The sequence below is a fragment of the Colius striatus genome, chromosome W, assembly GCF_028858725.1.
Source record: "Colius striatus isolate bColStr4 chromosome W, bColStr4.1.hap1, whole genome shotgun sequence".
Lineage (NCBI taxonomy): Eukaryota > Metazoa > Chordata > Aves > Coliiformes > Coliidae > Colius > Colius striatus.
In genome coordinates this window covers 6,409,849-6,426,641 of record NC_084789.1, presented here as the reverse complement: position 1 = coordinate 6,426,641, position 16,793 = coordinate 6,409,849, and the positions used below count along the sequence as shown (strand labels likewise).

Sequence of the window (16,793 nt, the reverse complement as noted above, 5' to 3'; positions counted from 1 at the left end):
CAGGGCTACTTCAGAGAGATGAGATATATCTGTTATAAAGAGGGAAAAGGACACTGGGACAAGAGATAGTGTCGTGGTTTAGGCCCATCAGGGAACAAAGGCCACGATTAGCCTCGAGTACCGAAGAGGCTGAGGATTGCTCGAGGGCAGGGAGGGCTTAATTGCCGCTTAAGGTTCAGGACAAAACAGACCAGGCTACTCGGTTTGGGGAAGAAAACAGAAGGAAAAAAAAAAAAACCAATTTAATGCAACATCAACTAAAACATACCTCCAAAAACCCAAAACATAACCAAAACGAAACAACACAGAGTAATACATCAATGAAGAGTCCAACCAGCCTTTTTAAGAACACCTTCTTGCCACACCTCCCCTCTTCCCGGGCTCAGAGCCCTGATCCCGGGGTTTTTACCCTGTCCCCTCCTGAACGGTTCGGGGGGGCAGGCAGTGGGGGTTTCAGTTAGTCTGTTTCCGATAGCTTCTGCCGTTTGTCCCTCCTCAGGACGGGTGAACTCCACACCAGTCCTCCACGCATGGCAGACCTGCATGGACTGCTCCGACGCACACCCACTCCAAAGGCTGCAGCTCCTCCCTGCCTCTCGTGTGGGGCTGCTCTGCGGCACACAGGCTCTCCAGCACGGCCTGGGCCATGGCCGTCTCCCCACACAGTCCCTCGCCCGTCCGGGCTCACTCACATGGAGCTGCTGGTGGCTCTCAGTCCTGCCACGCAGCTCCATAGGTTTCAGGGACACAGCTTGTATTCTCGCCACGGCTTGCAGAAGGGTCTCCGGTCTACTGCTTCTCCTTCCTTCCTCCTTCTCTGGCTGTAGGGTCCGTGTGGTCGCCTCCATCTTGTATCACTCTTACACCTCCTGCCTCGCATTTCAAATTCCCGTCCCCTAAATAGTGATCGCAGAGGCGCCAGATTGGCCCAGCCAGGCCGGAGGTGGGTCTGAACCCAGGAGCCGGGGGAGGGTCCGCAAACTCTTTACTGGGTCTTCACTGCAACCCGCTCCCCCTGTTACTAAGCCAAAAGCCGCTCCTTGCTAAACCAGAACAGATAGCAGGGCTCATTGAGAGAGATTTAAACTAGATTTGAAGGGGGAAAGGGATGAAACCAGGCTTGACAGAGATATCCTTGGGTGTGCCACCTCAGTGGAGATCCTTGTGGCAGCAGAAAAGGGTTAATGGGTTTCAGGCAACAGAAATGCCTGAAAATGGTCACATGGAGATCAGGACATCTTCCCCCCCACCCCCCCCAAAAGGTGGCAGGATCAGTAACCCACCTGAAATGCATCTAGACCAATATCTGCAGGATGGGCAACAAACAGAAGGAGTTGGAAGCCACTGTGCACCAAGGGAACTGTGACATCATCGCTATTACACAAACATGGTGGGATGAGTTACACAACTGGAGTGCTGTACTGGATGGCTACAGACTCTTCAGAAGTGACAGACAAGGGAAGAGAGGTGGAGGGGTAGCCCTCTATGTTAAGGAAGTGTTTTCACTGTTTTGAGGTCAATGATGGTGAGGATAGGGTTGAATGTTTATGGGTAAGAATCAGGGGGAAGGACAACAAGAGGAGTATCATGGTGAGAGTCTGCTATAGACCACCGAGCCAGGATGAGGACGTAGATGAGATGTTCTTTAGGCAGATGGGAAAACTCTCGGGATCGCTGGCCCTCGTTCTCATGGGGGACTTCAACTTACCAGATGTCTGCTGGGAATACAACACAGCAGAGAGGAGACAGTCCAGGAGGTTCCTGGAGTGTGTGGAAGATAACTTCCTCACCAGCTGCATGAGAGAGCCAATGAGGGAAGGTGCCTTGTTTGACCTGGTGTTTGCGAACAAAGAAGGTCTGGTGGGGGATGTGATGGTTGGAGGCTGCCTAGGGCACAGTGATCATGAAATGATCAAGTTCTCAATCCTCAGAGAAGCAAGGAGGAGGATCATCAGAACTGCTACCTTAGATTTCTGGAAGGCAGACTTTGACATGTTTAGGAGGTTGGCAGCCTTGCAAGCCAGTGTCCCTTGCAAGACAGTCCTGAAGTGCTTAAGCTGGCCACTGCTGTAAAAGACAATAAGAAAAGCTTCTATAAATATATCAGCAACAAAAGGAGGGCTAAAGGGAATCTTCATCCTTTACTGGATGCAGGCAGAAGCTTAGTGACTGTCATGGTAAGAGTGACCAAGGATGAGACAAAGGCTGAGGTACTTAATGCCTTCTTTGCCTCAGTCTTCAATAGTAAAACCACCTGTCCTCCAAGTACCCAGCCCCCTGAGCCAAAAGACAGGGAACAGACTGAAGCTGCCTTAGTACAAAGGGAAATGGTGTGTGATCTGCTGCTCTACTTGGACTCACCCAAGCCCATGGGGCCAGATGAGATCCACCCGAGAGTGTTGAGGGAGCTGGCAGAAGTGCTTGCCGAATCACTCTCCATCATCTACCAGCAGTCCTGGCTCACTGGGGAGGTCCCACTTGTAATGGAAGAGGTCATGTTCATTAAATCATGAAAGAATAGTTGTGCAAGGAACCGTTTAAAGTCATTGTAAAAGTCTTGTAAAACTTTAACCGTAAAGTTTCTACAATGTGCACAGGTGCAGTTGGCTGAGATGCTTATAGGAGGTACAATAGGTTGCACATGAGCTGATAAGAGCCAAGATAAGAGTTCATGAGCAGGCCACTAGAAGACTACTGACTTCATCCCAGCGACCACCCTACGACCACCAGGAGGCAGAAGACCCCTTAGTAACAAGATGGGCACATGCGCAGAGTACATCAGGGAGCGATGCACCAGACCGATAAGGACTGTATAAAAGGACTCTGATGGGGGGGGGGGGGGCGCGCGCCATTGGTGGAGCAGAGTCTCCCGGCCGTCCAGCGCTGTTTTGCTTATTTGCCGCTTGCTTAATAAATTTGATCTATGAGTCACTTAAATTGGCTTGTGAACTTTATCACAGCAACTTATAACAATTTGGTGCCATGACTCGGATACAGGTAGATTTGGTATTGGATTCCCGGACTAGGGGGGCGCCCCATCTGCGGATGGCCCTGGTGTGGGTAGTTCCCTTGCCAAACTCTGTATTCCAAACCCCTTCCAAATTTGGCAAATAAGCAAATAAACCTGCAGTACCCCATAATTTTTGTGCACGAAGATCTGAATGAAGACTCTGGATTAGGTAAATATTTGCGTGGTTCTGTTCGGTTGGGGTGGGTGTCCTAGAGTGCGAGTGACTGAGAGGTCTCAAGGAGACCAAGTGAGTACGGACCCTCCAGTAGTGCAGTTCCCATTGTCCGTGAGGGCATGGGTCATGACCGAGGGGAACGATTGTGAGAACGAGTCAAGGGCACTCTAGAAGATGGGACAGAGGAAGAGCAAGCCCTCTGATCCCATGGGTGGCATAAGGATAGGCTGCCAGGTATTCCCCCAGAAAGTCCTCTGGGGATGATGATAAAATTTTGGAATGATTCCCCCCCGTAGAAGACAAAAGAGTAAGGAAAAGATGGTACATTACTTTATGGAAGTTTGGGGGGGAAAGAGTCATTAGGAAATCCCCATATTATTTGGCCCATATTTGGGTCTTTTGAGGACTGGTTATGAGCAGACCTCAATTTGTGGGTAAATGATAAGAAGACCGTTACCCAAGAGGAAATTGAATATGCAAGTCTCTGGATACCCCAACCTTCTGATAAGGTATTCTTGTTCGCTCTTAAGGAAAAGAAACTAAGAGCCCACCCGAAGAGGAGATTTGGTAGAGGATCCTCTGGGTGTGTCTGAGAGATTAGATCAGTTCTTAGGGCCGAATCTCTATACCTGGGATGAACTATATTATTCACAATGGAGGAAAGGGAAATTATTCGAAGAGCAGGAATGAGAATCTGGGATCAAGAGCACCAGGCAGGATCAGACGCAGATGTGAAATGGCCCTTGCAAAGGCCCAATTGGAATAATCAGATGGCAGAGCACAGAGACGATATGGCAGACCTCCGAGCCATCATTGTCCAGGGAATCAGAGAGTCTGTTCCCCGAGGACAGAATATTAACAAAGCATTCAATGAGAGACAGAGAAAAGACGAAACCCCGACTGATTGGCTTGAGAGATTACGTAAAAGCCTCCAACTGTTCTCTGGAGTAGATCCAGCAGATCCAGTGGGACAGGCATTATTAAAGACCCAGTTTGTGGCAAAATCGTGGGTAGATATCCGAAAGAAACTAGAAAAATTAGAAGACTGTCAAGAAAAAGGGCTAGAAAGGGAAACAAAAGCCTAGGAGACAGGTGTATTCATCAGGGAAAAAAAAAAAAGAATCAAAGAACAATGGAATGATTTTAAGGAAGAATAGGGGGAGTCAGGGGCTCTATTTGCTGAGGACCACAAGAGTAATCGAGCCCTTGATAAAACTGAAGTTAGGTCCTCAGCGTCAGGAAGTAGAATTTTTAGTGGACTCGGGCTGAGAGATCTACGATCCAGTGATTGCCCCAGGGGCGTAAGACAAGTAGTAGGGGCGTAAGACAAGTAGTAGGGGCGTAAGACAAGTAGTAGGGGCGTAAGACAAGTAGTAGGGGCGTAAGACAAGTAGTAGGGGCAAAAGGGGAAACATTTAAAGTATCTCTTGTGAAGGAGGTACTGATAGAATCTGAAGCAGCAAAATATGCTGTAGGATCGTTTTTGTTAGTTCCGGAGGCTGATCATAATTTATTAGGGAGAGACTTAATTATAGACTTAGGAAAAACCCTGGGCTGCCGGTAAGGGTAAAGCAGTACCCCTTGTCACAAGAAGGTAGACAAGGATTAAAACCAGAAATAGAAAGACTAATATCTAAGGGACTACTTGAGCCCTGTATGTCCCCTTACAATATTCCCATATTGCCAGTAAAGAAATCTGATGGGACTTAAAGATGACCTCCAGGAGAGAAACAAGAGAACTATTACTAGGTTCCCTGTGGTAGCTAACCTGCACACCTTATTGAGTCAATTGAGTCCAAATTACCAGTGGTATACTGTGATAGACCTTAAGGATGCCTTTTGGGCATGTTCCCTGAAAGAGGAGTGCAGGGATTATTTTGCTTTTGAATGTGAAGATCCTGACACCCACATAGAAAACAACAGTTGAGATGGACTGTATTACCACAGGGATTTAGAGAGTCCCCCAATCTTTTTGGACAAGCACTAGAACAGATCTTGAGAAATTATGAGTTAGGCAAAGAAGCTATTTTAGTTCAATATGTGGACGATTTATTATTAGCAGGGAGAGATGAAGAAGCTGTTAGACAGGAAAGTATTAAATTGCTTAATTTCCTGAGTTTACAAGGGTTGAAAGTGTCTAAATCTAAATTACTGTTTGCTGAAGAAAAGGTAAAATATTTGGGACACTGGTTTATAAAGGGAAGTAAGAAACTTGATCCAGATCGAGTAAATGGGATACTGTCCCTACAAGCTCCAAAGAGTAAGAGACAAGTTAGACAGCTTTTAGGTCTGTTGGGATATTGCAGACAATGGATTGAAAATTTTAGTAAGAAGGTAAAGTTTTTGTACCAGAAATTAACTCGAGATGGATTAGTTAAATGGACTGAAGTTTATGAAAGAGACTTTGAGAATTTAAAAGTGGATTTGATTAATGCTCCTGTGCTTAGCCTGCCTGATGTTAGAAAACCTTTTATTTGTTACCTTTGGAGGGGAGTTAAAGGTGTTTTCTCCCCATAACATTCGGGGGAGGGGGGTATTACAACAAAAGGCAGAAAAATGGATAACTGATGCTAGGCTCTTAAAATATGAAGGTATATTAATCCACTCTCCGAAATTAGAAATAGAAACCACCAGTATTGGGAGCCAATACCCCATGGCATCCCCAAAGTTCCAGAAGAGTGGGCAGAATGAATGGAGAAATTAAGAAACAGCTAACGAAATTAATGATAGAAACAAAAATGTCCTGGATTAAATGTTTACCCTTAGCTTTGTTACAGACACTGGGGCTTCTCTGTTTGAAATGTTGTAAAAAGGGAATGGTGGTACAGAGATCACCCTCAGATATTGCTATCCACATGGTTAATCCTGGGGACAAAGTCTTGATAAAAACCTGGAAAGAATCATCTTTAACCCCCCGATGGGAGGGTCCTTTTCTTGTCTTATTTAAGGACCAATTTCCCAGGATCAGTGGGAAGCTGCAGAGGTCCCAGGAGAACTGAAACTTAAGCTGCATAAAAAGTGACATGTTGACTGAGGAGCAGAGTGGAGCAATTTCCTTTTTGTAAAATATTAGAGTTTAATGTTGAAATTGTGATCATCAGAAAGGTGTAAGATAATCGATGGGGCTGTAATACCTATTTTAAAGTAACAGATCGTGGAATAAAAATACCTTAGAAGTATAAAGCAATCTGAGTCAAGTGGGGATTGTAATTTAAGTTTATAAAAGGGTGCTTTATACGAAGAAGGCCCATAGAACCGAGACCTGGATGTGAAAGACAGTGTTTCAGGCACCTCGTGGGTGCTGGAGGAAAAAGCAAAAGGAAAGAGGCCTATAAGGAGACAGAGAATACCCCTGAAGATTACGACTGCTGCCGAGAAGATCATAAACCTCACTGCTCTAAGCAACAGAGTAGGTGAAGGAGGCAGAGGCGTACCAGGAGTGGGGTATAGAGTCTCTCAAAGCCTCAAATTGGGAATCCTCTGATGGGGGGAGGGGGGGGGCGCGCACGCCATTGGTGGAGCAGAGTCTCCCGGCCGTCCAGTGCTGTTTTGCTTATTTGCCGCTTGCTTAATAAATTTGATCTATGAGTCACTTAAATTGGCTTGTGAACTTTTTCACAGCAACTTATAACACACTGGACTGGGGAATGGCAAATGTAACACCCATCTACAAGAAGGGCTGGAAGGAGGATCCTGAGAACTACAGGCCTGTCAGTCTGACCTGAATGACAGAAAAGGTTATAGAGCAGATAATCCTGAGTGCCACTGTGAGGCACATACAGGACAACCAAGAGTTCAGGGTCAATCAACATGGGTTTACGAAAGGCAGGTCCTACTTGACTAACCTCATCTACTATGACAAGGTCACCTACTCAGTGCATGTGGCAAAGGCTATGGATGTGGTCTTCCTGGACTTTAGTAAGGCCTTTGACAGTCTCCCATGGCATTCTCCTGCAGAAATTGACTGCCCATGGCTTGGATGGACCTATTCTGAGATGGGTGGAAAACTGGCTGGATGGCCATACACAGAGAGTGGTGGGGAATGGTGTTAAATCCAGTTGATGGCCAGTTACCAGTGGTGTTCCCCAGGGCTCAGTGCTGGGGCCTGTACACTTTAACATCTTTATTAATTATCTGGATGAGGAGATTGAGTGCACCCTCAGTAAGTTTGCTGATGACACCAAGCTGGGCAGGAGCATAGACCTGCTTGAGGGCAGGAAGGCTCTTCAGAGAAACCTGACCAGGCTTGAGTGACGGGCCGAGGCTGATCACATGAGGTTCAATAAGGCCAAGTGCCAGGTCCCGCACTTTGGCCACAACAAGCCCATGCAACGCTACAGGCTTGGGGCAGAGTGGCTGGAAAGCTGTCCTGCAGAAAAGGACCTGGGGGTGTTAATGGACAGCCAACTGAACATGAGCAGGCTGTGTGCCCAGGTAGCCAAGAAGGTCAATGGCATCCTGGCTTGTATCTGGAATAGTGTGACCAGCAGGGACAAGGAAGTAATCGTACCCCTGTACTTGGCACTGGTGAGGTTGCACCTCAAATATCATGTGCTGGAGTGTGTACAGAGATGGGCAACAAAGCTGGTGAGGGGACTGGAGAAAAAGTCTGATGAGGAGCAGCTGAGGGAACTGGGGGTGTTTAGTCTGGAGTAGGCTGAGAAGAGACATGATCATTCTACAACTTCCTGAAAGGGGTGACAGTTTAGAGAGGTGAGAGTTGATCACTTCTCTCCAGTAATGAATGATAGGACACAAGGGAACAGCCTCAAGTTGTGCCCAGGGAGGTTTAAATTGGACATTAGGAAGAACTTTAACTTAGTAACCCAAGAGGGTTACTAAGAACTGGAACAGGTTGCCCAGGGAGGTGGTCACCACACCTAGAGGTTTTGAAAAGATGCACAGATGAGGTACTGAGGGACATGGGTTAGTGGTAGGCTTCACAGTGTGAGGTTAGTGGTTGGTCTTCAGGGTCTTAGAATCATAGAATGGTAGGGGTTGGAAGGGACCTTTAGAGATCATCTACTCCAACCCCCCTACAGAAGCAGGTTCACCTAGAGCAGGTCACATAGGAACATGTCCAGGCGGGTCTTGAAGACCTCCAAGGAAGGAGACTCCACAACCCCCCTGGGCAGCCTGTGCCACTGCTCCGCCACTCTCACGGTAAAATAGTTTTTTCTCATGTTTAAGTGGAACTTTTTGTGTTCCAGCTTCATCCCATTACCCCTTGTCCTGTTACTATCTACTATAGAAAAGAGGGATGTCCCAACCTCCTGTCACCCACCCTTTAGATATTTATAAATGTCAATAAGATCACTCCTCAATCTCCTCTTCTCCAGACTAAACAGCCCCAGTTCCTAGTCTTAAAGGTCTTTCTAAACCCAAATGATGCTATGATTTTAAGACCAAACTCGAAGTTTGCTACAGGCCACCTGATCAGGAGGAGGAAGTGGATGAGGCCTTCTACAAACAGCTGAGAGCTGCCTCACAATCACAATCCCTAGCCCTCACAGGGGACTTCAACCACCCTGATATTTGCTGGGATAGCCACACAGCCAAGGCTGGACCTCAGGAAGCCCAGTCCAGCAAGGATAATAGGATGGCCAGGACAGCAGAGGACTTGCCCTGGGTGGAAGAGGAGGAGATTAAAGACTTGTTGGGCAAGCTTAAGCCTCATAAGTCAATGGGTCCTGATGGGATGCATCCTAGAGTGCTGAGGCAGCTGGCTGATGTGATTGCTTAGCCTCTCTCCATCATTTTTGAACAATCATGGAGGACAGACGAGGTTTCTGAGGACTGGAGAAAGGCCAGTGTCACTCCAGTCTTCAAAAAGGGCAAGAAGGACAAGCCAGGAAACTACAGGCCTATCAGCCTCACCTCCATCCCTGGAAAAGTGATGGAACAACTCATCCTGAATGACGTCACTAAACATATGAAGGAAAAAGCGGTTATCGGGGGAGTCAACATGGATTCACCAAGGGGAAATCCTGTTTGACCAACCTGATAGCCTCATATGAGTGCATAACCGGCTGGCTAGATGAGGGGAGAGCAGCAGATGTCATCTCCCTTGACTTCAGCAAGGCTTTTGACACCGTCTCCCATAACACCCTCATCAGAAAGCTCAGGCAGCGTGGCTTGGATGAGTGGACAGTGAGGTGGATCGAGAGCTGGCTGAATGACAGAGACCAGAGGCTGGTGATCAATGGCACAGAATCAAGTTGGAGGCCTGTGGCCAGTGGAGATCCGCAGGGATCGGTTCTGGGGCCAGTCTTGTTCAACATCTTCATCAACAACCTGGATGATGGGACAGAGTGTACCCTCAGCAAGTTGGCTGATGACACCAAACTGGGAGGACTGTCTGATTCACCAGAAGGCTGTTCTACCATTCAGCGGGATCTCGATTGGCTTGAGAGTTGGGCAGAGAAGAATATCATGAGGTTCAACAAGGAAAGTGCACCTTGGGAGGAACAACCCCATGCACCAATGACTGAAGGAGGATCTCATTAACACTTACAAATATCTAAATGGTGGGTGCCAGGAGGTTGAGGCATCACTTTTTTCTGTTGTAACCAGTGACAGGACAAGGGGTAATGGGATGAATCTGGAACACAAAAAGTTCCATTTAAACATGAGGAAAAACTATTTTACTGTGAGGGTGACGGAGTCCTGGCACTGGCTGCCCAAGGAGGGTGCGGAATCTCCTTCTCTGGAGGATTCCAAACCCATCTGGACACGTTCCTGTGACCTGATCTAGGTAGACCTGCTTTAGGCAAAGGCTTTGGACTAGATGGAGTCCCTTCCAACCCCTACCATTCTATGATTCTAGGGTGTTAAGAAAAAAGGGGAAGTACACCCTAGATAACAGATTACCAAACTCCCACAAAAAATCTCACAACCCCTTAACAGGCTGTAAGATGTATTATGCCTTACTACTATAGTAGTTATTCTATCAACATCATCCATCACAACTCAGCTGTCCCTTAATTTGGCAATACTCACTTGTCAGTTAGGAATAACCACTTCAAAGTACTTAAATTTGACATGAATATATTTTTACTAAGGCCAGGGTGGCAGCTCTATTACTTGCACAGCCAAGTACCATTTCCATCTATTGTACTTTCTTTTACTAATTGTCCTGAGTTTGTGTGGAGCTTCTTTTGCCTGCTAACAGGGGAAGGGAACTGCAGTCCTGCCCCCACAAGCAGGTCTCAAAACATGCCCCAGCTCTCAAGTGGACTCACCTCAAGTCTGGCCAGGCCAATCTGGCTCCTCTGCCATCACTATTTAAGAAGGGGAATCTGCAGTGGAAGAGGAGGTGTAAGAGTGGTACAAGAGGGAGGTGACCATGCGGACCCCACAGTCAGAGAAGGAGGAAGGAAGGAGGACTGATGGACCAGAGACCCCTCTGCAGCCTGTGTCGAGAACGCAGGCAACCCATGCAGGGCAATGGCAAGACTGAGAGTCACCAGCAGCTCTGAGTGAGTGCGCCCAGATGGGCGGCCACAGCGCAGGCTGTGCTGGAGAGCCTGCAGGCCTGAGACCCATACAGGAGGCGGAGAGGAGCTGCCGCCCTTGGGATGAACACACATTGGAGCAGCCTGTGCAGGACTGTCCAGTCTGTGAGGGACCCTGCAAGGGGTCCTCCTACCCTGAGGTCAGTGGCAGAAGCCATCGGGAAAGGACTGACTGCACACCTCATTCCCTACCCCCCTGTACTGCTCAGAGGGGGAGGGGAAGATAAAGATACCAGGATTCCAGGAATAAGGGAGGGATGGGAAAAGATGGTCTTAAAGGGATGGTTGTGCTCTTCATCATTGTACCACTCTGTGGTGTTTTCTGTTTGTTATGGTTTTGGTTGGTGGTGAATTAAATTATTTTTTTCTTTTCTTCCCCAAGTTGTAGGGTGGTCTGTGTTGCCCAGATCAGCTCTCCCTGTCCTTCGAGGGTTCCAAAGGCCCTTGGTACTTATGGCTGATAATGGTCCTTTGTTCCTAGATGGGCCTAAACAAGGACACTAATAGAATCATAGAATGGTAGGGGTTGGAAGGGACCTTTAGAGATTATCTAGTCCAACTCCCCTGCAGAAGCAGGCTCACCTAGATCCAGTCGCATAGGAACATGTCCAGGAAAGTCTTGAAGACCTCCAAGGAAGGAGACTCCACAACTCCTCTGGGCAGCCTGCTCCACTGCTCAGTCACCCTCACAGTGAAATAGTTTTTTCCTATGTTTAAATGGAACTTTTTGTGTTCCAGCTTTATCCTATTACCCATTGTCCTGTTGATAGCTACAATAGAAAAAAATGGATGTCCCAACCTCCTGACATCCACCATTTAGGTATTTATAAGTGTTAATAAGATCCCCCCTCAGTCTCCTCTTTTCTAGACTAAACAGCCCCACTTCCCACAGCCTTGCCTCGTATGAAAGATGTTCCAGTCCCCTGATCATCTTGGTGGCCCTGTGCTGGACTGTCTCCAGAAGTTCCCAGTCCCTCTTGAGCTGAGGAGTCCAGAACTGGACACAGTACTCCAGATGAGGCCTCACCAAGGCAGAGTAGAAAGGGAGAAGAACCTCCCTTGACCTGCTGGCCACACTTTTCTTGATGCATCCCAGGATGCCATTGGCCTTCTTGGCCCTAGAAGAAAGAGTCAAAGGAATCCTAACTTTTCCTTTAAAAGATAGATTTTGAGCTATCAAAACTCAGGAAGACAGCTCTTGAATTATACTAAAAAACTTCATAAAAGCATGAAATGATTTACTGCCAGTAAACACTGAGCTAAACAGAAAAGATATTATCAAGAAGTTAAAAACTACAAAATATTCTTACACCAGTGCATACTTCCTTGGTATGTCTGCATCTAAAATGCAGATAAATGTATGATCCTCTTTTCCATCCAAAAACAAAACAGCTATTTGGAAAAAGATATAAAACTAAATAATAAGCATGAACAGAGATGTGGAGGGCTATGATCCATGAAGTAAACAAGACTTTGGCTCCTCAATGTAAAAGACAATGTAACTAAAGGGCAAATAAAGCAGAAATCTTAAGTCACAAGTGGCATAGGGACAATGAGTACTATGATGAGTACTATGGTTTTCACAATGCAAATACCAAAAATTAACAAATTAACTGAAGGCAGGTTTGACAAAAACCACACATGCACCCTCTCAAACAAAACCAAACCTATTGGTTCTTCAAAGAGGAGTTAGTTACTGTGGGGAGGAACTTACTGCCAAATATCACAGATACTTACTGTTTACTCAGATCTCAACAGCAATCAGCACTTAGAAGGCAAATTCATCAAGGGTTGTTGAGCAGGAAAGTGCTCCCTTGACTCGAGCAGTGTCCTAAAGTGCCAGAAAGCAGGAAAGTATAGGGAAAGGAGTGTTCCCCTACTCGCCTAACCTCCCTCTGCTCCCCAGGGCCAGCCTGGAACCAAGCACCAGGACACGGTCCCTCTGAGCTGACCGTGCAGGCTCTCATCTCCATTCAATGGAATCCTCAAAAGCCGAGGAGGCAGAGTAAGGCCAGGCGCTAACGCGGAACCCACGACCTCGTTCAGGGCCCTCCTCGGCCGGGGCATCAGTTCCCAACCTGCGACGAGCTCCCCCGGGAGACCAGCGGCTCTATAACCGCTCTGCCGGCACTTCACACTACTGAATCACGTCAAGGGAGCGGAGAGTCCCTCGCGCCGGACGAGGAGAAGCGGCAGCAAAGTTTATGCCCGGCCTGCGACGCTCCCCTGTGCAGGCCCCACTACAAGGGAAAGCGACACCCCCACCCCCTACCTCTCCCTGCCCACTCGTTACCTGTGCGGCACCTGACGGCTCCAGTTATCCCCGTAGACACTGCCCACTCCTACGAAACCCACACCACAACACCACCTCCACACCCGCGACTAAGGAACGCCATCTTGTCTACCTGCCCTCAGCCACGCCACGCCTCGTCTCGTCGGCGACGCGCTGACGTCACACCGCGAGGGTAACCTACACTCACCGAGCCAATCGGGAGGTGCTCACGGTGACGTAACCTCAGGGGAAAGAGTGGCGGGGCGGGGGCGGAGTGGGGGCGGAGCGAGGGGAGGGGAGGGGAGGGGAGGGGAGGGGAGGGGAGGGGAGGGGAGGGGAGGGGAGGGGAGGGGAGGGGAGGGGAGGGGAGGGGAGGGGAGGGGAGGGGAGGCGAGGCGAGGCGAGGCGAGGCGAGGCGAGGCGAGGCGAGGCGAGGCGAGGCGAGGCGAGGCGAGGCGAGGCGAGGCGAGGCGAGGCGAGGCGAGGCGAGGCGAGGCGAGGCGAGGCGAGGCGAGGCGAGGCGAGGCGAGGCGCGGCGCGGGGGCGGGGCAGCTGGGGATGGCTCTCTCGCCGACCCCGCCCCCATCCCTGTCCCTGATGCCGTGAAGAAGCCGGTCAGGACTCAATAGCCAATGTGACTATTAAGCAGGTATTCTTTATTGCAGCGCTAGGGAACACGGGGGATTTCTCCACCAAACGTGCTCACCTCAGCCTTTGGATTTTCAGTTTATTTTTAAAGCAAACATGCATGTTTATTACATTTCCAGGAAAGGACCCGCCCATAGTCCCGTCTTAGTCCGCCCAAGTTACGCTTCCGTCACGCTTCTTTCGGTGTCCTCTTGCTTCCTTCAGTGGTCATTAGGGATCGCTGTTGCGTTAAGATCCAAACTTTCCTTGCGATGTATCTTTACTCCTGGGTCCTTGGACAGGATGAAAACCGGCCTAAAAGCTCTGCCGTCTCAGATAACAGTTTCGTTTAGGGCTAGGGAGGCCTTGTAATTATCAGTGATATACAATGTTCAAATGTAGAAGTAATGTAATAACCTAGCCATAATAATTTTGTTCAGGTACAGACCAGCCTTGAAACTATCAGCGCTAAGCAATAGTTATGTTACAAGAAATAGCTGTGTCGTTCTAATAGCTCTGTTTGTGGGCTTAAAAGACTAGCAATTTCATAAAAGTATATGTGCGATTTTCTAACTAATATTATAAGTTTTAATAAGTAACCTTCCATAACCTGAACTTATCTATCTACCTATGAATCGGTGCTGACAAGTCCTAGTTAGGCACGTGAAGGTTAGAGGCAGCCTTGGCTGCAGTTACTATGAGATGATAGAGTTCAAGATCCTGTGTGGAAGAAGCAGGACACCAAGTGATGTGATTGCTAAGCCTCTCTCCATCATTTTGGAATGATCGTGGAGCACAGGTGAGGTGCCTGAGGACTGGAGAAAGGCCAATGTCACTCCAGTCTTCAAAAAAGGCAAGAAGGAGGACCCAGGAAACTACAGGCCGGTCAGCCTCACCTCCATCCCTGGAAAGGTGATGGAACAACTCATCCTGCATGCCATCTCAAAACACATGAAAGAAAAGATGGTTATCAGGGGGAGTCAACACAGATTCACCAAGGGGCAATCCTGCTTGACCAACCTGATAGCCTTCTATGAGGGCATAACTAGCAGACTAGATGAGGGGAGAGCAGGGGAGAGTTGTCTACCTGGACTTCAGAAAGGCTTTTGACACCGTTTCCCATAACATCCTCATCAGAAAGCTCAGGCAGCGTGGCTTGGATGAGTGGATGTTGAGGTGGATTGAGATCTGGCTGAATGACAGAGCCCAGAGAGTGGTGATCGACGGAGCAGAGCCAATTTGGAGGCCTGTGGCCAGTGGAGTTCTGGGGCCAGTCTTATTCAACATGTTCGTCAACAACCTGGATGAAGGGACAGAGCTCTCAGCAAGTTTTCTGATGACACCAAACTGTGAGGACTGGCTGATTCACCAGAAGGCTGTGCTGCCATTCAGCAAGATCTTGACTGGCTTGAGAGTTGGGCAGGGAGGAACCTCATGAGGTTCAACAAGGACAAGTGCTCTCATGGCCAAGGAGGCCAATGGCATTCTGGGATGCATCAAGAAGAGTGTGGCCAGCAGGTTGAGGGAGTTCTGCTCCCCTTCTACTCTGCCCTGGCGAGGCCTCATCTGGAGTTCTGTATTCAGTTTTTGGCTCCTCATATCAAGAGAGGCAGACAACTTCTGGAGAGAGTCCAGCGCAGGGCCACCAAGATGATCACGGGACTGGAGCATCTTTCTTATGAAGGAAGGTTGCAACACCTGGGGGTGTTTAGCCTGGATAAGAGATGACTAAGGGAGAACCTTATTAACACTTATAAGTATTTAAAGGATGGGTGTCAGGAGGATGGGGTGACACTTTATTCTGTAGTGTCCAGTGACAGGACTAGGAGTAGTGAACATAAGTTGGAACACAAAAAAGTTCCACCTAAACATAAGGAAAAACTTCTTTCCTGTGAGACTGAGGGAGCCCTGGCTCAGGCTGCCCAGGGAGGGTGTGGAGTCTCCTTCTCTGGAGGATTCCAAACCCACCTGGACACGTTCCTGTGTGACCTGATCTAGGTGAACTTGCTTGAGGCAGGGGGTTGGACTAGATAATGTCTACAAGTCCCTTCCAACCCCTACCACTCTATGATTCTGTTGATGTGGCTTAGTTCATTCTGGAGTTAAAATAAGGTGTTGCGTATGGCAGAAGATTAATTTTTCCTGCTGCAACTTGAAGTACTTCCTGATATGCACTTGTATTTTACTACAGGTTTGTCAACAAAAGCAAGATACTTATTGCTTTTGTCAGGTGTTTTGACACTGAGGATATATCCAAAGCATTATACAACTCCAGATTGATATACTACTGCAAAACTCCTTGGATGCCAGACATTGTTTCTTCTGTGGTATTCTTATGCATTGCTACTCATGTCCGTGGAGCAAATTAATAGCGTCATAGTAACTTAGTGTTCAGTTACCTAAGATCAGTTGGTGAGATGGTGAACTTGGCATGTCCTTGCAGCGACCTGCTGGAGAAGGGATATAAATTATAATTTGAAAAATATTGTCTTTAGATTTTATTTCCCATCTCCTTGACGATGGTACAGTCTGGAGTAAGCTGCTTCTGGTGAATCAGGTAGACAGTATAAACTGTATTGCCTGTAGATAACCGGTGCTGCATTGCAATCACTTCCTTGTCTGTTAAGTTGCCAAAGTAAGGAAGTTACTTCCTCTCATCAGAAGTTTTCAGATCCTATAGAAAAGTAGCATTTGCTTTTCAGTCTGAGATAGTAACTACCAGAAGGAACATGGTAAAGTAAAGGAACTGTGTAAGAGGCCTTGTCCCCAGTTCAGCTCTGCTGTAGTAGTAGTGGACCATGGACATGCTCACCAGCAGTGGGTCACAGTCTCTGGTGACATAGAGAGGACTGGTGAGGCATGTGAAGGCTGTATTTCACGCATGGCCTTTCAATTATAACAGATCAAGTTGATGTCTTAATTGGTAATCTCATACAGAAGAACTAGCAACGTAGCAATTTGTCTACCAGTCTGAGCCAGGTCTGAAAGGTGCAATCTCTTCCATGTGCTGCAGTCTGGTCTCCTCGTCTGTGGCACTAGGACCTGTAAAGCCTGTTCAGCTCTAGTAATTGCCATGCAACTGTACCTGGTGGTCTTGTGGCTTTGTCCTTGACAACTTTATTGAGATGACAGGCTCGGCACTGCTTCACCTCCTTTTCCTTATGTCTTTGAAGCCTCAATGGTTTTTTTTTTTTG

General features: G+C 47.9%; 1 protein-coding gene across 4 annotated transcripts in view; it reads right to left on the bottom strand.

The window, feature by feature from the left end:
* The window catches only part of LOC133628391 (ubiquitin-associated protein 1-like), a 78,190-nt gene extending 64,954 nt beyond the window's left edge, over positions 1–13,236 (bottom strand). For 2 of the 4 annotated variants that reach the window (XM_062016512.1, XM_062016518.1), the window contains exons 1-2: positions 12,993–13,169; positions 12,437–12,530 (exon numbers count right to left, since the gene is read on the bottom strand). The gene's annotated coding sequence lies outside the window, so the exon portion shown is untranslated. The other 2 variants (XM_062016515.1, XM_062016513.1) reach the window with 2 other exon arrangements.
* Positions 13,237–16,793: the final 3,557 nt, after the last annotated feature.